Raw genomic sequence first — 23,305 nt, forward strand, 5'->3', positions numbered from 1 at the left:
CTTTTAGCATGACAAGTAGTGTCTGGATTGGGCATAATTTCTGCAGGAATGGTTTCTACTCCACTGGAATAACTATTCTAATGTCCGGTATCTGTGGCCCAAACTTTTGCACAAGTATATCACTTCAGGGAGCTCTGTGGGCATTGTGGAATTCTTTATTTGGAGTGCTTTTCAACAAAAGTAGTTTTAATGTGAAAGAGGATGTAGACCCAGACTGCAGTCATAGAGGATGCAGATCATCATGAGTAGTGAAGATGCCCTGATCTGTTTGTCATTTTCCTGTCAGGTCTATAAGGAGCCCATCAATTTTCCAGTGTATGAGGGGTTCTTTATTCCAGGGACCTTCTGCTGCCTCTGCTGAGTGACTTTAGGAGCAAGAAATGAGTTTCTTCTACCTCCCAGGTGTTCGGTCAGCTGCCCAGAATGGGATCCATGGCAATGCCAGCTGAGGGAAGACTTGTGAGTCAGGTGCTTGCCTCTATGTAAAAATAACTAGAATTCCTCAAAGAGATAAAGGCTTTTAACATTAGCATTTTTACGAAGGTCTGGCCACACTGTGTCTTTTTGCACAAGCAACAGCAGTGAAGCAGCAAGTCCTGACAGAGTTTCTGTTTTGCTGGAATACCTTAGCGACGAGGGAACCCAGGTCAACACAACTTGAAAGAGCCTTGCTTGGAAAAGCCCATTGTAACTGAAATATGGGATCTGCTTGGGTTAAATATTTGAAGATTTTTTTAATATTCTGAACTGATCAGCTTGCCCTTTTGTTTAGAGTGCTCTGACATTTTTATTAGAAAGATGCTGTGAAAAATCACTAATGGTAATATACTGTCCATGATTACCAACCAAAGACCATGTTGTTTTCTCTCTGCAGTATAAAGGCCAACTGCATTGAAGTGGATCATTTTATGTCATTACTAGCTGCATCCATCTTCATATTCAGACTCGCTGATGGCTATAAATACAAACACTTAAGTGTTTCTCTGAATGGTGATAGGCTGAAGCTCTGAACTTCAATTTATTTTTCCTTCTCCTCAGTATAAGCACTCAAGATGAGCCTGATGTATGACAGCATCTTGTGCTTCTCTTCTATGTAGATTTACATAGCACACACATGTGCACATTATAGCCACTTCCTTTTCCCTTCTGTGAATTTATGAAGCCATGTTTATGCCCGACTGCTATTTTGGATAAGAAGATATTTTTAAAAGTAGAATAACAGAATAGGGACTTCTACTCGTGTCAATCTTCTGTCCGTCCATCTTCTTTGTCTCCCAGGTCATATATACAGCAAAAATACTAGGAGCAGTGTGGATACCATGGTGATACTCGAGAACATTTTGGAACCAAGGGAAAACCTGATGTGCTATGTCCTGATGTCATTACATTGGTACAGTTGTCCTCAGAGGATGTCCCTATTGTATAACTAGATGTCTGAATTACGTCTTTCCCCTTTCAGATATCCTTAATGGCTTTGTATTTTTGCAAAGTCACCAGGTAGCAGAAGGTGTCTGTAGAAGTTTTTATGGCAAGCCTTTCATTGAGCCTTGATAGCAGGGTCTGCGTGTCGATGCATACTGGATCTTTGTATGTGGACACAGCCATAGATTGGGCTTTTATGCTGTCCCTCTTAGTCTGCTGAGCTGTTTTTCTGGGTGTGATTTCTCTGTGCTCGTCACTGAGAAGAATCAGTTAGCTGTGGACACGTATGCTTGTGAAAGACCATCTCTACTGAAGTTAACAGGTCAAGTTGCTATATGTGCGCAAAAACTGGGTAAGAAGTTTTGTTGTGTTAAAGGAAGGCTTGATTCCTCATCCTGTGTCAGGTTTCTGTACTTTGTATTGGCCATGGGAGATGTGCAAGGCACAGCTAGAAAGCGGAAAAGTTCTCTGTGTGCCACAGCGTTCCTTAGAAATTTTTTCTAGCTCATAGATACTTTCTAGCAGGGCAGTTTACTGCCTTGTGAAGAAAGAAAAAGACTGGTTTTGGCTTTGAGTATATAGAATTCTTTATTGTATAAGAGAGAATTGTGGCAAATTTTCCACTTTTACCCCAGAAAATTTTGATTTCAAAGAATCATAGAATCTGTTGGGTTGGAAGGGACCTTTAAAGGTCATCTAGTCCAACCCTCCTGCAGTAAGCAGGGACATCTTTAACTAGATCGGACTTCTATCTCTCTGGTGTCTACATATTCTTATGGACTTCTGTGTCTCAATTTTGCAGTTTGGTCCTTGTGATTAAAGTACGCCTAGACTTGCTTCAGGATAAAAATACTTTGTTAAGCTTCTGATAAGGAATATAATGTGACTCTTTCCTTTCCTGTGTTGAGAGTGAGACAGACATGCATGAGAGGGGACGGGGACTGGAAAGAGAAGGCAACTTTCTCATGTAATTATGTGAGAATATTTGTGGTATGTGCATTCTCTGCAGGAGACTTTTAAATACAGATAAAACTAATGAATCTTCTGTTTGTCAAGCCTAGCAAGATGTGTTAAGTCTTCTAACTGAAAACTGTACAACAGATTTAAAAGTCATAATTAGGCCTTTAAAACGTCACAAAGATTCAAAGGCAAAGAGGCCAGTTTGCCTCTTTAAGTTACACTGCGTTCAGGAATGCGTTATTTCAGGAGCCTGTCCAAGTTGCTGCCCTGTCACAGCTTCATTGCCGTGCATTCAAATGTCACTTCAAGTAGGAGCAGTTTTTATAACTACACAGTAAATTCAAGATGGCTTAATGGAAATGATTTCTTCATGTGTCAAAATGACCCCTTTGTTTCTCATTTTACTCTTTTGTTGCCTGCAGCTAATCTGCTTTTTGGGTTATCAGATCCAAGCATCTTACAATGCTGACTCTAGCAGCGGCATTCAGCTGGAATGCTGCCTTTTGTTTACTGGTTTCACCAGGCCGCCAGTGCTTTCTTTGGTCATCTGGTGGCTCCACTAATGTGATTTGCACTCCCAGGCTCTGCAGGTAGTCGTGGGCTTCTATAAGGGAATTAGAGGAAGGCCTGCCACCCTGGTTGCTAATGAATCCACAGGGTATTTCTTGTTTGTGTTTTGTTTTTTCAGCTTCCCACCCCACCCCGAAAGCAGACCAGGAACTGTTTGTGGTTTTGTGGAATTTTTCTCCCCTCTTCTCGGACTTCAGTTCCCAAAGGCGTTTTACCTGGCTGTGGCAACATTCATTTTTCTTGCAACAGAAGTACCAAATCCTGTTGATCAGAATGTGCATTTGGGCTTTTCTCAGGATTTGTAAATAAATACAGACAAATAGATGGCCACACAAATACTCAAAAATTCTTCATTACAATAAAAAATAATATACAAAAATTGTTTGTGGTACTACTGGATGTAGTAAGGAGACACAAACCTCTGACCTCCGCCTTCCTTTATGAAAATTCTTTCTATTAAAATAACAAAAGTTGGCAAATGTATGGAAGTTGAAGTGTTTTGCTGATGAGGCTGCAGCTGGAATTGTAAAATTTAGCAAGCACACCAGAAGAAGATGCAAGTTTAGAAACACCTTCAGCACAGTCTTATAATTTTGAGCCAGTAAAGGATATAGTAAAGTAAATATTCTGTTACAGTTTTTGCAAAGGCACAGAGATCTGTAGTTATATTGGAGATTTATTTTTTTTAATATTAAAAGAATATATATACTCAGAATATATGCTCAAAACATGTTGTATTCTTTTTTCTAAGAAAAAGAGAAGAGATTAAGACTCAGAGGAGTTGAGTAGAATGTCAGATGCTAAGTAAGATGCCATTCCTCCTTATATCCACAAACTCTTACTTAAGTATCCTTGTGGATTTGAGTGGGGACTAATAGAGTGATTAGGGGTTTTCTCAGATTAGCCCCGCAGTTTTGTTAGGGCCGGTATTTGACTTGCACAAAAACAAGCACAATGTCAATGTTTTTAAAGCTTCCCACTAGTCTAATTAAGACTCAACCTACAGGGGCAGGATCTGCATATTTTTATCTTTTCATGAAGTAGTTTTCATCCCTTTCTGTTGTTTTAGAATGGAAGATAACAAATAACTGATAAAAGCAAAATCTGAAAAGGACTCTGGAAATAAATGGGCCCTTTCCATGCAAAAACCAGATAATACTGAATCTATTCTTATTGTTATTTACCTTGAGAGCAAGTCTATCTGTTTATCCAAGTCTGAAGAATTTAGATTGGTAAGAGTTATGCCGCTGATATGTGGTTTATAGGGTTGAGTCTTAAGAGTAGAAGAAAGCTTTAGAAAAACTGAAGTACATAGTCATGTTCCAGTGCCCTCAGTTTGTGCCATTCTGCAGTGTTGATGCTGTAGGATTTATCTGTGATGTTTGGAGAGGGCGTATGTCTCATTTATATATGCATGTGTTTATATTTTCGACACATGAACTGAATATCGGAGCGTTAATTTCTGTTCAAAGAATGTCAGTGAAGTTGTTGAGTTGGTGTTTCTACTTCAGGAAAAATCATGTAGAAATTCAGGTGCAGTTTTAATAGTGGACATATAAAGCAAGAGTGTATCGATTGAGTTTTACTAGGCTGACTGCAGCACTGAAGGTCCTTATGACCCAGAAGTTTGTGACCCATGAAATCTCCATTTTCCTTGTATCGGTAATGTATCTTGAAGTACAGAGGACTGAAAAATGCATCCTGTGTGACCGAACACGTTGATTATCTACAAATGGAAAATTATTTGGGGCTTATTGCTAAAAATGCATTTGATACCAGTAGATATAAGGGGACAGGCTTAAATTATATTCTTAAACAAATGTTCCCTGAGCAGAAATTCACTAAGGCAACAGCTGATACTTACAGGTATCTGCTATATTTTTCTTTAAAATGGTGATTTCAGATGCTTGGCCATTTTGCTGATTGAGCTTGATCAGCTTGTATGCCAGTGAGCAGAAATCAAAATTTTGCTTTATAAATTGTACTTGTGTCTGATCAAAGGAGGTAAATGACGGTGAGGAATTGGGCAGAGTTATTTCTAAAAATGGTAAATATCCAAGGTTCCTGAAAACGAGCCTGTAACACCCCCCCCCCCCCACACACACACACCCCCCCCACACACACCCCAGCAGGCAGATTTTACAGCTCTGTCCAGAGCACAGAAGGAAGATAAATCATGGCCATCCCCCTCTCATTTTTGAAATGGTTCAACCCTGGGGTTTAGCTGAAGGACTTAAGGAGTTTTTGAAGTGCAAATAGACTGGTGAAGGGTAAACCTTTTCAGAGTTTCATTTAGATGGATTTTTTTTTTTTTTCCTATGTGGATTTCTGGCACCAGCTGAGATCTGGAAGGCCACAGGATTTTTTTGTTTTTGATCAATCAAGCAAGCAGAACTTGCCATGGGGGTGTACATTCTCTGCATACATATTGATCCTATTGTGTTTAAAAGTAGTTAATTTAATCGGGGCTTTTTGAAACCTTCCCTGGTAAGACTTGCATTAATGGAGCTGTCATTTCAAGGTCATGTTTCAGTGTCAATAACTTAATGGTAGTGACAGAAGTTACTTATAAGTTTAATATCAGTATTTCAGTTATTCCATGTTAAAATTGCATTGAATGAGAACTTTACATACATGCATGTAAAAATGTTCAGTTTCAATTGAAAAATGTTGCTGTCATTAAATGAGAGATTTTTCAAGGCAGCCTGGTGTTACTAAACACATTAACACCAACAGTTGTGTTACTATTTGCCGCTTTTTGGATCAGTACCCTTGGCCTGCCCCATTGCATAGGGGGTTTGACTCCAAGAACCTCTTTTACACCTTGTCTCTTCTAGCAAAATGGTTGTAATGTCAGAGATCTTATTCAGGGCTCTTTCTAGTAGTTTTGACCTTTTACCTCACACTTTGTCTTGTTTAAGAGCAGCAGCATGCAGAAGACAGATTGCATATTTAACTATAAACACTTACCTCTACTGTGATAAATATTTGGAGATACAACATGTAAGGACTGTCTGTACGATAAGATGCCCGTTTGAGTGCAGAGTATAGATTTTATAAGGCAGGATACAGTTTGCTACTTCATGGTCTATATCTGATGCCAGGATCCTCAAGTATTTCAGATGAAAGCATTAAATATTTTCAAGATTTTTCCTGTGAGGATGTTAACTGCAGGCTTTGTTATTTGCTTCTTTGATTTGATTGGCTTGGAAGGAGCTTCAGAAAGTTATCCTAGATATGGTGACACTTAAGGTACAATAGAGTCGGCAGCGAAAATTTGATTGAGATACCATGGCAGAATGTGCCTGTAAAACTCCCAAACTTGGTTTTCTCATTGCTTTTCTTCCTGGTAGTTGCGGCGTGCCTCGAGCCCTGCCACTTGCTGAGCAACTGGGGTTCCAGAGGGATGTGGACTGAGAGGGCTGGGATGTGAGATGGAAAGCAGAGTCTTGCACACAACTCTTCCAATCACGTACCAGTAGTTATCTCCTGTAGAGTTTCCTATACATAAGTGTTTTCCCCAATTGAATGGGATTTTATCGAAGATTTCAATGCCAAATCGCTCAGTGGGTCAGAATGGGAGAGGAACACTAACAGGTGTGTGGGGTCCAGAGTGGGGATCCTGTTTAGGAAGGACCAGACCTGAGTGGTTGTTAGTTTAATTTCCATATATTGGATGTCCAAAATTGTACTATGGGAAAATCACTTACATTAAAAAATGTTGTATCTATACCTTACTTCTGTATCTACAGTCTGGTGGTTTGATGTTTGCCGTACTATGAGAGCGCAACAGGGACCTAAAATCCTAACTCATCACAAATTAATAAATACGGCTACATACAATTAATAAATACGGCTAAAGAAGTGCATATTGTGACTTTTTCCTGATTTTACACTGAACAGAAGACATCTGGTTAATAGGCTCCCTATCTTGGTCTTTGTTTCGCAACTCTGGCTTTTATGCCATTAAATTCACATGCTGTCAGTCTCATGTACTGTAATGATGGTTATTTCCTGTAGTGTTTGAAAACTCAACATGAGATGCTATTTAAAGCTTTGCTGAGAGAGAAGAGAATTCTTTGTATCTCACTGAGAAAAGGGATCCCCAGCATTTGTGGCATCACTTTTGTGAATATGTCATTGGGAGATGCTAATATGACCTTTCTTTTGTTAAGTAAGAGATTTCTAGCACCACTGGGGCATATTTCAAGTCAGCAGCTTTTGCTTCAGTCTTACTAGGCACAGAGCGCAGATCTTCGTTTAGAAACAGACATCATTCTGTAGATGGGCATGTGGGTGTTGGCTAGAAAAGCTATCATTCTACTTTACAATTTTTTCTAAATGGCGTGTGCTCAAATGTCAAAACATTGGGGGGGCTGCTACTTGGAATTACAGATTTATCAAGCAGCCACAACATTAAAGTAATCTTACTCTGGTTACAGTATGCATTCGTCAAGGGCACAGGCTCCCACAATGATTCTGAATTCCTGTAGAATTTAACCGAGCAACAGCTGGTCTGTAGGATGTGTAGATTTTAACAAGGTAATGTTTGTGTTTTGGCGAAGGACTTGTGTGACATGCTGCTGAAATTGTTCCAAAGTGCCTTCTTCCTCCATTCAAGTCTGTAGGGATCCTGAGACAGTTTTTGTGTGAAATTTCTCCACACTCTCTCTGCCTCCTGATTTAATCACAGATAAATTCTACAAAATTCTTCCATGGGGTGTTAGGGAAAAAAAAAGAAAATAAAAGGCCATCGACACCACTAACTACAGCTACAACAGAAAGAATACTCTTCTTAGCCTTTGTGTAAGATTCCTTTTCTCTGCAATTGTTTTTCTTTTTTTTCTTTTTTTTTTTTTTTCCCCCACTAGGAGAGGTTTATGGTGCTGTGTCCGTCAGGATAACCCTGTCTTAGGGTTGAAGTTGTATTTCTCCCTGAGTTCCTAGAAGTGATGTTATCTTTTATTCACTCAGCAGTATGGTCACTCCTAAGAGCATCTGTCACTTTAGGCATTGTAAGATGGATGAGTCTCAAGTGAACTGCTGGTTGAAGCAAATGGTGAAAATAAGAAAGGACAAGGGGGTTGGGGTTCTTTAGAGGGGACAGACAGCAAGGAAGCACTGTTAGAAATCAAAAGTAAGCCAGGCGGTAGTGGAAGAAAGAGCCAAGATGGATCACATGTTAGCAGATCCCGCAGGTCTTGGAAACGAAGATTGGTGGCTGATGAATTCTGAAGCCATCTTCTGCATCTTGACAAAAATGCCGCTGGTTTGTTTCCTACTTCGTTTGCAAATAAGGGAGGATCAGAAGGAGGTGATCTGAACGTCAAATGAAGAAATTGTATTTTTGTCACGTTGTGTTCTAAGGTTAGGACAAATTAATACTGCCAATAATCAGAAAAAGGCTTAGTGGTATTTTGTGTGTCTGAAATATTGTGTGAGAATCTGTCAGTACTGGATGGGCACATAACAGTACAAAACCAAACCAGCATATTGGCAGTTTAGCTTTTGGGGAAAAAAAGTAAACTTAAAATTTGTAGCCATTTGTATTTCAGAAGGTACTTGATGTTTTTAAAAGAGGGAAGATTCACTACAATATCTCTGATTTAGCTGGACTAATTGAGTTAGACATTTTAACAGAAAGAAAATGATGTAAAAAAAAAAACCCACACCCCAAATGCCAAGAAAACTCCCCCCAAGCCACGGAGAAGTAAATCCATACCCGCCCCCCTCCATCCCCCCCTGCCCCGCGAAGCTGAGCAAAGGTCTGTGTTTGCAAAAGCAGCCGGCTAAGGACAAAAGGCACTTACAGCCCAGTGTGTGTCAAGGTTTGGGAAGGGTCCAAGGAGGATCTTGGCTTGAAAAATTATTTTGTCACACTATTGGCAATGGTCCATAAGGGGAAGCACTGGTTGAAAGGCGAAGAAATTAAGATGATTAGAAGCTTTAAAGCTTCACAAATGGTGGAGTATCTCCCTTCTCAATGGATGTAAATAATAGATGAAAGACGGAGAGTGACAACAAAGGATCAGGGCGTTTAAGAGAATGTGTGCAGCCTGAATAGAGGTCTGTGGCCTAGGGCCAAAGGTCTTAGCTTTGAGTGTAATTAGAAGAAAATACAAAAATGTCATTACTAGCAGGTGAAATGTTCAGCACGTGTCCGAAAAATAGCAATTTCGGAGCCAGGAGCTGTTGGAATTGGATTACTGACATTCTGCAATCATTGAAGTCTCTGCAGAGCCCTACAGTTGGGTCGGGCGCTGCCTGTTAACCTTGTTGGCCATCTGCGATGGATTCACTGTCAGCATGGCGGGGATGCACAGCGCAGGGTAGAATTGGTTGTCCCTGGGAATAGAGTTGTTTAATGTCCCTCCTCAGAACACAACAATCCTACCCAAAACTTTTCCCGAGTGAGAGGTGAGGATTATAGCTGCTCTCTAAAATAGGCTGATTTTTAAAAACAGGAGGAGGGGGAGGAAGCTTAAAGCTAATATTGCTTTTTTGATTTTAAAACCTGGCTTTTGAATTCTAGGCATACAACTGAGTTGCGTTCGCTCTGGTTTTGACAGTGGGCCCAAGGCTGTGGTCCCAGCTTTAAGCCTAAAATCCCATTTGTGAGCAACAGGGAAAAGTCCTTTAAATCTTTTGGCAAAATATTGTCCATGTCCATTGAGAAACCAAACGATCTTGTCTGCCTAAGAAAGTCTTGCCAAAGTTCAGTCAATGATAACTTAATTTAAAGCGTTTACTGATGTTAATTACTATTCTGTACAGCCCTAGATATTTTAGGAGTTACTCTTCTACCCCAATTCTTTGGGCTATTTCAGATGTATTCTCTTTCATAAACTGCAATTTGTATTAGAAATGTTTTCACTTAAATACCTTTATGGGATGTCAGATAGGAGAGCAACCAGCTAATTCTGATTTCAGTTTGAATATCGATCTCCAGTTTAGCGTAAATAACCACTCACTCATGTAGTTTGTTTCTTTTTAAACCAATAGTAAAATAATTAATTCTACATTATCATCTATTTTTTATGTTTCTGTGACAGTTGATTTTCTCATACTGATGTGCTAAGTTCCTAATATTTCATACAGCAACTTCAGTGCCAAAAATGTGCAGATTCTGTGACAAACTTGTACTTTACTTCTGATAGAATGCAAAGAAGCAGCTATGCAGTTTCAACAAAGTATTCCTATAATCAAAAGAAGCTTTTTAAAGAGGTCATCCCTCCTTTCCCCACCCCAGTTCAGTTTTTGCCCTAGACCAGGTTTAGATAGGCAGGTTTTGTTGGCTCATTATAAACTATATGCTGGCGCAAGTCATTCTAATTCTTTTTCTCCCTTCTTATTTTTCAGGTGTTCAGGAGTTTTAAACAACTTTGCAGCAAGGCTTCACAAACTCTTAGCTGCATCTTTTAATCATGACTGCATTTCAAATAGGTTAAAAGGAATCTGAGAAGGTACCGTACTTGCCTTTCCTAACAGACAATACATCGTATGTTTGTGTTCAGCATCTGTGCTTTCATTTCCATTGGCTGCATTTTAGGAACAGTGTGGACTGTAAATAACGATTTTGTTTTTGCTCCAGGCATGTACAACATCTAAGTTCTTCAAAAATCTTGAAATCCGTTTCATCTAATTAAACAGCCTTCATCAAAGAGGGCGGATTTGTGCTTCCATTTTTTTTTTTTAATATATCCACAGTGAGGTCAACTTCATTATTTAACGATAGTTCTTTTGAAGCTGTAACAATTTTCTTATGCTGTTTTACTTAGAAGCACTGCAATACCTAAGCAACTAGCTAAATATACGTTTTGTGCACTTGGAGGATGGATGTTTGTTTGTTTGTCCTCTCAAAGGGTTTAAAACAAATGGGAAGAAGAATGCAGATCTTTGTAATGATCGGGATAGATTTGCGCTTCCAACTGAGATTCTCACACGTCTTTTTTTTTCTGACTTCTTAAGGGAGGCAGGCTTGTCTCAGTATACAATATTGGGCTTGCATAGTTTCTTGTTGCATTTAAATAGCCAGCGTACCCAGAAGGCTGAAGATCTATTCCTGCTTTATGACCTGTTGTATCCCTGGGGCAAGGGCAGCGCTGTGCAGAGCGAGGGGGTCATGGCCACAGCCCAGGTTCTGAGTGGGTGCTTGTGGGTTCCCCAAACCCGCCTGCAGGAACGTTTTGCTCGGCAACATCTGGAACGTGGTAGATGTCTGGAAGAGGGGGGGAACCTCTAGGATTTTGCTTCGCCAGGTGCTAGGAGGAAGCAACATTAGCCTTTTTGGTGTGGGGGAGGCAGATTCTGTGGCCCTGAAGTTAGGCTAAACAATTGCAGAGGTCAAAGGACAGCTGAGTGCGGTCAATGAGACACCCTGGGGTGTATTTTGTTACTTAGTAAAAGGAGCAGCATCCTAAAACCCTAAAGGATTCTCTTGAAAATCTGTGTTGTGAAAAGGTTTTATGAGTCTGATGGCAAAAAGTGCTGATTTAGCTAAGGAATGCTTGCTTTTGTCTAAATGAAAGGCTAATCCTTACCAAATGTTGGCAGCTATTATAGTGCCGTCAATGCAGGTCTGAAAGGACAGTTAGAGTAGAAGTGTACTTTGGGATCCCAAATGTTTATCATTTTAATGGTTCTGTAACTGAAAAGATTTCTGAACTTTCACCTTTGGTCTTAAAATTTATACCACGAGCAAAATATTTGAAAAAGTAAAAACCTTGACTTATAAATTAGTAGACTTTGTTCCTTAGGGAGCTGAGCCTGCCCCCTGACAAATTCGCCTTAGATTATCAGGAAACTGCCTAGTTTAAACTATAACTTCTTTTAATCTGCTAACACTTATTAATTGGTTGAAAAAAATGTGGACCTTTTCTGGTCTTGAGCAATTTTTGCTGTTCTTGTTTCAATGCTCACACAAAAAAAAAATTAAAGAATAGGTTTTGAGTAATTAATTCCTATAATTTGTTTAGCTTTATCTTTCTTTAAAGCGACAGCTTATTAACACTTAACATTTGTCATAGAAACAGATAAGAAATCAATGTCAGAGCCAAGACCTTGTAAATAACCCGAAAGGAAATGTAATAATGGCTGTCTTCACGAGAGAGGTGGTGGGGGAAGGAGCAGGCATGTGGCAGAAAAGGTTCAGTGCTTTTTGTTTTCCTTTGTAAGGGGGGGTTGCTGCAAGATACAACCCAGGGCCTCCGACTCTTTGGCCCTACTGTCTTACACAAACACTCATTGTCGAATTAGGAAGAAAAAGACACTCGGGAGCCAGTGGTGGTGGCATTTTTATAGTGACGAACCTGGTGTTTCATCGTGGTCTTTAAAAGAACACCATAAGAAGAATGAAAAAGAATAAATTACGTAATTTTCCAGGGGAAAAAAAATGAGCAAAGAAGTTGACAAGTAACTTTTTTTTTTTTTAAAGAAACATGCTTGCAAAATACAGCTCTCCGAAGAGCTTAATTTTTAAACTCTTTAGAAGTACTCTATATAGATGCTTAGCATTGATTTACGTCAAGGTTAAGGCACCTTTAAACAAATAAAGTTGGGAATGGATAAACCTACTAAAATACAAATCACCTATTAAACACACAAGATGTTTGTATAGCATTCGGGTTGCTACAAAACTGACACATGTCTTGAAATTCTCCTGATAACCCCTTCTAAACTCATCAGGAAATGATAGCATGTGTGTTTGAGCGGTACACAAGGGAGCGGCCAGATAGGATAGAGATGGAAGGTCAGGCCTTAACTTTGACTTTGTAGGCTTCAGCTTCATGCTTTTGCAATAAGGCAATAACAAATGAAGAAAGGATTAAGGTGATTTATTTATCAATGAGATTGGACTGGCTTTTGCCGTAGGAACTCAATGAGATTTCTGTTTGAATCTGTTTTCTGCTTTATCCCTATAAGCAATGATTATAACACTTGACAGATTATATCTGCATGGAATTAAGGGCTATATAAAATAAACTGTATAATAAAACAAACTGTATAATAAAACTGCTTAGAGAAATACATAGTTGAGCTTTAATGCTTAATTTTGTTTGTAACCCTAGAATTTAATTACTCAAAGTATGTAAAATGGAAGTATATGGATTATTAAGATTTTTTTCTTATCTACTGAGAAAATTGTTCTGTATCTGTAAAGTGTTTATCAGGTGTTTTTTCCCAAGTTTAGCCCACAGTGAGAATTTTATACGTAGTATTTATATTCTACTGTGGCAGCAGTCACAGAAAAATATGAGCAGTAGTTTCTTGAGTGTCAGTATTTACTGGAAGTTTTATATGCATGCCTTCAATAATTCATAGAACCTGTGTATTTTCTGTGTTACTGACTCACTAAACCATAATAGCAGCTTTGGGCATCAGTCTTGCCTCTGCTAGCATGTTTATGTGGCAGGTAAGTTAAGTCCAGCCTGTAAACATCATTAAGACTTTTCCTTCTGGGAGAAAAACAACTAGAAAAGCACATCTAATGTCTCCATCAAATGATGTGTTTTCGTATCATTTTTTCTTCTTCCAAGACATAAAGACACAGTTTGTCATGGTGGGTTCATGGTGGGTGAACAAATATAGGCATTACAAATAGAAAATTGTTTTCTTCTCCTATTAAGTTTCAATAGTATGCAATTTTGAGGTTTTGCATTTCTCCTTTAAGTAAAGATAAAGGTTTTCCTTTGCCAGACCTAAATGGTATTATAAAAATTATAAAAATGCCATTTGTGGACATTTATCTGACAAATACCTATTGGGATTCCTAAGTATCTAGAAAAGGTAGCTTGAATGTCAAAGCTCTTCTTTTTAGATACGTCCCTGGATGTGATGTTAATGTTCTGTTCTGTCGATTGCCCGTTTGTTGCATATTTCATCTTAACTGAAATCTGGGATGTTGCAGAAGGCCTAGTAGTGATGTGCATCTTTGATCTCAAACAGGGGTTGCCTCTGGTAATTTCAGAGATTCTGGACAGAGCTTTGTTTATTTTACAGAAGAATTCGTGGTATTCTGGGGAGGGGAGAAAGTAGAGTCAGTTTTGACACATGATGAACACATGTTGCGTAGAGGGGAAAGGAAGAACTCTACAAAGCACTCTGCACTTTGAAGTTCATTTCCACTAAAATTCAATACAAAAAGGTTTTTTGTTGTTTTTTTTTTATAGGAATTCTATGAGCAATTTAGACACTGTTTCCCAGCAGCAGAGAAATTGCAAAAAAATGTCCAAATGATATTAACCTTGACATTACTTGTAGGTTTAAGCTGATTGGTATGGTTTTGACCTATGCAGGGTTTTCTTATCCATTCACACATTGCTTTTTGCATAGTAATGGCCATGAAAGCAGCTGGCTTTTGTGGGTTTTTTTGTCTCTTCATCACAGGCTAAAAGTGACTGCAGAAGGATGATGTTAGATATGCCTCTGTATCTAGAGACTGAATGGGAGCTTCAGATAAGAAGAGATTTGTTTGTTCCTTTCTAAGACATATTCTGGGTTCAGATAAGCAGAAACGTGATCATTTTGACCTATTTGAAAATGGTATTTTTGGAAGAGCTGTGCAGGAACATGCTCTGGGTAGACTTGATAAACATTTTGACACAACCTCTCTACAAAAGGAGAGGGCCTTGTTTCCACCTTTGGTGGTTCCTTTTTAGGGACGATGGTTTCCAAGCCTCGTAAAAACAAGGAGAACTCTTTTTCAGACTTCTGTTGTTTTTAGACAGGGCTCTAGGGAGGAAAATAGTGATTTGGGTTTTTTTGGAGGAGGTGAGGAACCAACAAACCCACCTAACCTTCTTCTATCCAAGTGCATTAGTGAAGGCAAGATTGATTACTTAAGACTTTCTTTATTACTCCTTGATTTAATTTTACTTTTTAATCTAGACATCTGTGTTAGGGATTTGTTTAATAATCTTCCTGGAGAGGGAAAGGAACAAGACTTGATGGTGCTTTTGGCAGGATTATGCACTTCACAGATGAAGGAGATGTGGGAAACGCCACTTGTGAGGCTCCTGGGTGCAGGTTGTTCTCCTTTGTACAGTGTCACAGACACGCTCTGGCTGCAGAGATCGTCTCTTCTTCAAGTTGATAACACTGAAATTACTTTCAGGTTGCATATTTGAAGAACTGCCATGCTACGTTTCCAACTCTGCCAGCTTCAGGGGGGAAGACTGCTTAATGCAAAGGAAAGGTTGAAAGTCCTATTCCAGTGTTTCATTTTTAGTCTGTTACAGCTGTCACAAACCAGAACATGCACCAGATAAGATGAATACTGTGGAAAGAGAAAATACTGACTGGATGTTCCTGAAGAATTGGGTCATCTCTGGAAGATTTTAAGAGCCAGTGTAATCTGTATTACTGTTATGTCTATTACTCAGAAAGATTTTTATTTTTTTTTAATAGTCAGTGTGTGTTGTTAGAATTAAGAGTTTTCAGAACAAGTAATGTCTCTGCAAGATGAAGAGCAATTAGTTTATATTGCTTGGCAATAAAAATTTCTTTATCTTCCATATTTAGTAGCACTTTCACATGAGGAAACTTAAAAAAGAAAAGAAAAGAGCATGGGGGAAAAACACTTTTACTGCAGGTGTAGATACCTAGAATGATTTTTATTAAGGATTTTTCTGTTTAATGCTTGTACTGTACAATCTGATGTTGAGATGTGTCAGAATGGATTACACTTTAGCTTCTATTTTGTGTATCTTAGTGAATTTTTATGCTGCTTTTCTATCAAATAGTGTTATCTTGGTTAGCAGTCTTAAAAAATGTCAAGCAGTATATATGCATAAGTTCCTATATAGATGGTATGTTACACGTACAATAAATAAATAGCATAAGCTATGATGTTTTAAAAGTTAGATTTTTGCAGCCTAGGGGCCGAAGGATTTACAATAATTTACGCGCATGGTCTGTTACGCCAGTGCGCAGTCTTATTCCATAGTCCTATTGAAGACAATAAAACAACAGCAGGCAGGTGAAAATGTACTTACAGTATTGAGGTCTGACGACAGATCATGAGAAGTGGAGCAGAGAGGATGCACAAGAAAAAAAACGAGTAAGAATTACAAACAAGTTGAGCAAATTTGATGGTTGGAAATTACATTAATAACATTAGCTTCCTATGCTGGTCTTTGTTAGTCCCATTGTGTTGAAGAGTTGATAACAAACTTTATTGATAAGGCATTCAAAGGATGCTTGAGATTGTAGGTGAAGTGCTTAGGTTCTACGTGGCCAGACCATATACGCTTAACAGATCATCATCCCTTTCATTTTCATGAGCAGTGCAAGTTGAGATGCCGTTATTAATGCTCCTTTTTATATCATTTTATGGCTCTTTTGAAACACAGGTAACTTTCCCTTTCACTTTCTCAGGATAGAAGCAACCCCTCAGAATAAAATAAAATACATAATTCACAAAAGTAAGCCATTAGTGATTGTTTTCAGCATTAAAATTGTTGACAAATATGGACTTGTATTTCGTATTTAGAAAGATGTAACAAGACCGTTCACTGACCTTGCCAGTCATGGAAATTAAAGAAGTCCACATATAGTTTTTTTAAAAGTGGTGTAATATTAGACAGTGTTCCATTGAAATAAACATTAAGTCTCCATTAAAAACACAGCTTTAAATTATTTAACTGATGTATCTGAGAAGATACAGTTTACATTATAGATTATTGTAAACTACATAACTACATTTTATGTCTCTAAGTTCTGAATAGTTTGTTTTAATTAGTAATTACTAAATACAGTTGTTAGGTAATAACTTACAATAAGATCTGTGCATTACTAGCAGAATATGTATTGTCAGTGAATGACTGTACACTTATCTATATGAAAAGTATATAAAAATAACGATGTTCCAATAAAAATCTGTTAGGTTTGGGAACAGGTATCGATTTTGAATACATGATTTGGGGAACATGAATTATGGGCTCAGAAAAATGTTTCAGTAAGCAACAAAATGCTACGTGCATTTACAGTTATTTACAGAATCACAGAATCTCCATGGTTGGACCCTTAAGATCATCGAGTCCAACCAAACAACCTGCAATCTCTGTCACTAGAGCATGCCCTGAAGTGCCACATCTAGACATTTCTTAAACACCTCTAGGGATGGTGACTCAACCACCTCCCTGGGCAGGCTGTTCCAGTGCCTGACCACTCTTTCAGTAAAGTAATTCTTCCTAATATCTAATCTAAACCTCCCCTGCCACAGCTTCAGACCATTCCCTCTAGTCCTGTCATTATTCACCTGGGAGAAGAGGCCAACACCCACCTCTCTCCAACCTCCTTTCAGGTAGTTGTAGAGGGCAATGAGGTCTCCCCTCAGCCTCCTCTTCTATTTAAATAACTATTTAAATAGTTATTACATTAATTACTTAGATACATTAGTTTTATCTGCTGTGTTATTAATGGTAGTAGCTGAAAGGATTCAAATGTGTAACTTGCCTGACTGTGCTAACTTGCTAAATTGTTAGGGGAATAAATCATAATTCATGTCTGCAACTAATTGCAAAATCAAAATAATACAGCAAAAATATGCCTTGATCTTAGAGCTGGGATTAAGCACCATGACTGATTTGGTTGTATTGCACTGGCATTAATAATGCGGTTAATAGTCCTATTGATTTAGGGCAGAGAACATAAATGGGGAAAGCTATGTGTGAGCACGCTTGTTTTAAGGAAGCAGGCTGAGATTTTCAAAAGTGCTCCTTAGTGATTTATTTGTGCTGCCTCTGCAATAAGCGTGTGAGCATCTGAGTGTGAGCACATAATCCTTTTAAAAAAGTGAAGTCTTTTAACATTATCAAAACGTCAAAATGAAAAGCTAGGTTTAGGGTGATAAACTTTTTGTTTGTTTGTTTTCTTCACTTGAAGGTTTTTCTGTTGAAAGAAAAAAAGAAGAGATAAAATGTACATCTTCTGTTGAAGGTGCATAGTAATGTTCCATTCCTTAGGTACCTTGTGAAAGATCCCAGTAGCATAAAAGGTTTGGTCCATCTTCTACAAATTAATTTTAAAACCCCTAGAAAACCGTCACGGTAACTTATCTGCTAATTTCATACATCATTTAAAAGGGGTCTAAAAGTCTTGCAGTCAGAATAGCTTAAATCAACATAACTAACTCCTGGAAGCTTCTATATCACAAAGGATATAGGGCTATTTGTGTAAGATTCGCACTCCAATATAATCTTTTCATTCTTGGTTATATACTACTGAGCATTTCTTTTTGTATTACTGGCAACTGAATTTTTATGAACTCTTCTATATTTTATAGTCTTTGTGGTCAAATTTGTTGTCATCTGACTTCCTGTCATTGTCCACAACCCTGTATCATCAACCTTTCCATGAAACACCAGGGGATGCAATGGGAGAAGACTAAAAAAAGGACATATATACATTTGATATTATAAACACAAAATATGGTTTTTATATGGCTTCTAATTAAGCTCTTTTTTCTGCAGTAGGAAGGCAGAGGGGGAATAATTAGAAAAACGGTATATTTGCAAAAGCCGGGGGGGGAGGGGAGGGTTGTGTGAACAGATGTTTGTGCGTGAATGAGTGTAAAGGGACAGTAAAAGTGTACAAGTGCATGCAACTGGTGACAGGGTATATAGTGCTTACTCGGATATGAGCATTTGCATGCATAAGACAGCCTTTGCCCATGCACACAAGCTTTGCATTTAGAATGGTCATCAAAAGACATTCCTTGATTCCAAGTACCCCACCAAATGGTATCAGCTACAGTTTTGCTCCATTCATATTCCAGTCTCTTTATAGTACTTTTCCATGTAGTTTTCCATAGATAGGCATATATTGCTCTAAATGCTTCTAGCATAGCATCATTTATTCACAGAAACTAGTCCTCCAAAATTTTTGCATATTGTGTAGTCACTGGAGGTGAGTTCACGTAAATTAAGTAGCAAGGTCAGATGTTTTCTTTCATATGCTTGTTGCATCTGTTTACTGAGGAAATGGCATCAAATGAAACTTGGCACGTGCTTAATCCTTAAATCATCTCAGCCCTCTCTAGAGGAATGTGTTGAGCATCCCCAGTGCGCCGACTTGCACGAGTTTTCCTCTCGCTGTGCCATAAGAGTTCAGCATACCTGGAATGCAGCGTTTCTTTTCTGAGTGGGAGCCATAGCCTGGAGAAAAGTAAAGCCAGTGCAAGGTCTGTACAGTTCTTGTCACAAAGCTTCACGTGCAGAAATCTTGCAAAATGACTTCCAGCTCCGGTGTAGGGATAAGAAGAACTGACTGTTGTTGGGTTTACATAGTTTGAGTCTAACTACACAGACTTAACTCTAAAATAGTGTTTTAAAACTTCAGACTTACAAAAGATTGCATCGAAAGATTCTGGGAGTTCTATCAGAACATTTGAAAGATGAAGGAAAATGAGGGATGTTAGGCAATAAATACAAGTGCTGAACTTGTAACTTAAAACTACTGAACTACCATTTTGTAAAACTTGACTTGAGCTTAACTTGCAGTGATTTCCGTAACACTGCACCTTGCAATATATTCTATGTTTCATTGCAGTTGTAAATTCCTCTTTACAGCTTAGTAAATAATACTGTTAAAAAGAATGAAAGAGACATTTCAAATTTTAAGTAAAAGAGATTGATTTTCAGTTTCTGTGTCTTGGTGGCTTTCCGTTTTTGGCCTCACTGCTGGTTTATACTGTGAAGCTGAAAACTCCCAAATCACTGGATTTTTAAAAATACAATTCAGACTTAATTTTTTTTGCAATATTTGGGCGTGATTTGAAGTTGACAGCTTCATGCATGTACATTCAACTTACGAACACCATCCTGAATTCAGGTGTGAATTTTACCTTTAGTATGTTTATTGTTTTGTGAACTGTGCCTGAAGACTGTGGGGATAGACTTGGGGTGGAAGGGATGGAGCAGTAAAAGCATAGCAGCCCCCATAGTAGCACCACTTGTGATTTGCTTTCTGTTTCATGTTGGGGGGAGCAGCTGCCCTGTTCCACTATTCTGCATGTAACTCTGTTGTGTATGCATTTGTCTTTTTCTGTCCAAGAGATTGCCTAAATCCCAGGTGATCTGATGCAATACTCCAAGTACAGATACTATTAATTGAGCAGTAAGAGGAAGAACTTTGTCAGGAAAAAACAGGCGTTCCTGATCTTTCTCATTCCTGTGACAGAGTAGTGGCAACATCACACTGAAAAAATAGATTCCTAACAGTATTGAATGCTAGCAACATCTTCTTCAAAATAAAATGAAAAATAAAAATGAGAGGAAACTCCACTGTAAAGAGAGTCAATACAAACTAATCATTCATTTTTCCTGAAAGAACTTGTGAACGAATTATTTATGTCACTTGCTACGTAAGACTGTAAACTCTTTTACAGATGAGCTTGAATATCCCTAACCAGGACAAAAGCAGGGTGAGAATCTCAGAATCTTGAAAGGACTGTAGGGGAGGGAGAAGAAGGATCTCACAAAGGTTATGAGATAAGGGATCTGTTAATGAGACTACTCTGCCTTGCACTCTTGTATTGACTTGCACGTAAGTCTTTCCCCATTGACTGCTACACTTAATGCTGGGTATATACTTTTTACTTCGAAGTCTACACTTTTAATTAGCATGTATATTTGTTATTGTCATTATTAATGGTCATCCTTTCTGTTGTATGCATGTTCATGATATATCCTAATGATGCTCTAATGGGAAAAATATACTATTCACAGAATATCAATAAGAATGATGTAGATAATAGAAAATGCTAGCTGTACCTGAAACAACCAGTTCCCAAACAATTCTACAGCATAAATAGATGCCAGGTCCCTCTTTGCGTAAGATAACCCTTTGAGATACAGAAGCAGTGCTGGGCCTGGTAGTGCCTTTGTGAAGGATCTTGCTTTCTTTTCCTTTGAAGAGAAACTTTCCTGTGGGGTTAGGCCAGATCAGAAGCCAGATTATGTGTTTTGGAGAACACAATTACATCATTAGGTTAAACACAAAGTAAGCACTTGATAGAGCCGACTTAATGGAGGGTGTTTGCATCAGATTCATCATTCGCTATCAGGTAATTGTGAAATTGCTTTAAGCCATAACAACAACACTCACCCCCTCCCTCATCCTCCAGTTCAGTTCCTCTCCTTTAAAGTCTCTGGGGTCATGACCCACCTGGAGGCCAAATATGTGGTATCTGGTGTACTGAATGATCTGATTATATTTTTACTAGCAGAGCCTTCAACTAAATGTGCAGTTCTAGCTCCCAAGAGCTATTGGGTAACAATCTGCTTTCCAGAGGTTACTCTTTTTTTTTTTTTTTTTTTTTTGGTATGTGAAGGACCATAGTCACCTATTTTTCTAACTTAAAAGCGGGTACTGTTTACTGTACTTACACACTGCAAGTCTGCTGGATCTAGGCTATGAGTCTTCTTGAACATCCAGTGTCATGTTTCTGTACAGATCTTTTGAAACCTGGATGACCACATGAGACAAGATTATTTGCTTGAATTGACAAGACTTTCTTGTAAGTTCAGCTTCTGGGGTTGAAAGAGTGATCAGAATTTCCCTGGGGCCTCTGCCGCACAGTTAAGTGATGTGGTGGTAAAATCAATCATCTTTGAAATTTTGCTTTTATTACTTCCATTTCTGTCTGCTTTGATGGAAGCTCCTGGTAATTGCAGTTTTGCTTTCCATAATGAAATGCCCATATTTAATTTTTTATTAAAGCCTACGGCATTAATACTTCGTCAGTCGGGGTCAGATTAGTGGAATTTCATGATTGCCTTGTTCATGTGTCTTTGTAAGGACCCAGATTGAGATGTGAGGGCTGCGTTCCAGCTCTGTTGTAAGGCAGCTCTCAAACTCCAGCAAATCTCATAGTTAATCCTCCAGTTTAGTCAGTGATGGCCCCCTGCAAAGAGGACTTGAAGTAGGTTTAGGAAATCTGCTTTGAAGAAGCATAGCAGCAGCAGAGATGTGTTGGGTAGTAATCATGATGCCTTGGTATCTGGATCTTTGCAGAGAAGTACCTTGAGAGGGACAGAGTCTGGGAGTGCGAGTGATATGAATGTTCGGAAATTCCCCTCTCATTTCATGTTTTGCTGCAGGTTTCATTTTGAAATTACTCAATTTTAAACGTGTCTTCTACTCTCTCTATAATAAATTTTAAGGACACGAAATACAAATTGTCTGTCTGAGTAGAGTAGTAAAGTTGGTGAGGGGAAGCCTGGAGAGTGGCTGTTGTCAAACTGAACCTTCTTCCTTGGCGGGCTGGGGGAGGAGAATCTATAGCAGCAAATCTTACCACACACATATACTCTGCATAAAGCACATATTAACATCCTGGAGAGTCCAATCCAAAACAGAGCTCAAAAGTTTACTAAGAGAAATAGTCAACTTATGAATTGCACTGGTATCCAGTGGTGCAGGTAAAAAGAAGAGTGAGGGTTGGAATACTGTATTACAGATGTGCAAATGGCTTGACACTGGGAATCTAACCAGCTCTGTGCTGAGCTAGCTGCAGTTAGTCCGCATGTAGATACTGAAAGAATTATTTACCCCCAAATCAAACCTCCTGCCCATTAGAAACCTCTCAGTGCGCCCAAGTGGGCTCCGGCGTAGTTTGGCGTAGTATGGCTGGATGCGGGGCTGCGGGTGTGAGGGTGAGCACCAACGTGTCGGTGTTGACAGGAGGACAACAGGCATGTGAGATCAGAGAGGAGCTCCTCAGCCAAGTCCAGCCCTGTTTTCTCTCAGACGCTGTGTCAGATAGTCTCAACTGCACTCGACCTGGGACCGTCTTTCCCACATCCCCCCGAGCCCATTGAATCTAATGTGAAATGTGCAGAGTTTTTTGGGAACACTTGTCTTAATTTCGTTCTAGAAAGCAACAGGGTTTATTTTGTTGTTTCATTTTTACCAAATGGCCTCATATAGGAATGTAGGATAAACATGTTATTATACAGATAACTTTTTTTAGTAATGAGCATTAATTTAGTTGCATTTAAATCACTGGTTTTGGTCCCATTTAAAAGTAGATATGGCAGGTATATGAGCACATTTAAGGCACCGTGTGCTCCTGCTGCCGCCTCTGCTGCTGCAATGGTGCACTCACTGGGGGCTGCCTCCCATTTACGCTGGGAGGAGGAAAACGAAGCTCTCGCTAATTGCAACAGGCATTTAGGGGTAGAATCAAAAGCACAAACGCTAAGACATTAATACCTTGACTTGGTGCTGCTTTTGAGCAGGCTGGATGAGGACGGCACAACCCGAAGCGGCCAGCAGCTCCCTGCCAGAGGGTCTCGCCAGCTCCTCTCCCCTGCGGAGGGAGAGCCTCCAGCTCCCTCCCGCCCCTGCTTCT

At 39.0% G+C, this 23,305-nt stretch overlaps 1 protein-coding gene across 6 annotated transcripts in view; it reads left to right on the top strand.

Annotated features, from left to right (window-relative positions):
* GREB1L (GREB1 like retinoic acid receptor coactivator) overlaps positions 1–23,305 on the top strand; it is a 142,116-nt gene that overhangs the window by 51,479 nt on the left and 67,332 nt on the right. For 5 of the 6 annotated variants that reach the window (XM_063326679.1, XM_063326682.1, XM_063326678.1 and 2 more), the window contains exon 2: positions 10,312–10,415. The gene's annotated coding sequence lies outside the window, so the exon portion shown is untranslated. Of the gene's footprint in view, positions 1–10,311; positions 10,416–20,473; positions 20,497–23,305 lie in introns of those variants that run through there. The other variant, XM_063326677.1, reaches the window with a different exon arrangement.

Source organism: Chroicocephalus ridibundus, chromosome 2, assembly GCF_963924245.1.
Source record: "Chroicocephalus ridibundus chromosome 2, bChrRid1.1, whole genome shotgun sequence".
Classification (NCBI taxonomy): Eukaryota; Metazoa; Chordata; class Aves; order Charadriiformes; family Laridae; genus Chroicocephalus; species Chroicocephalus ridibundus.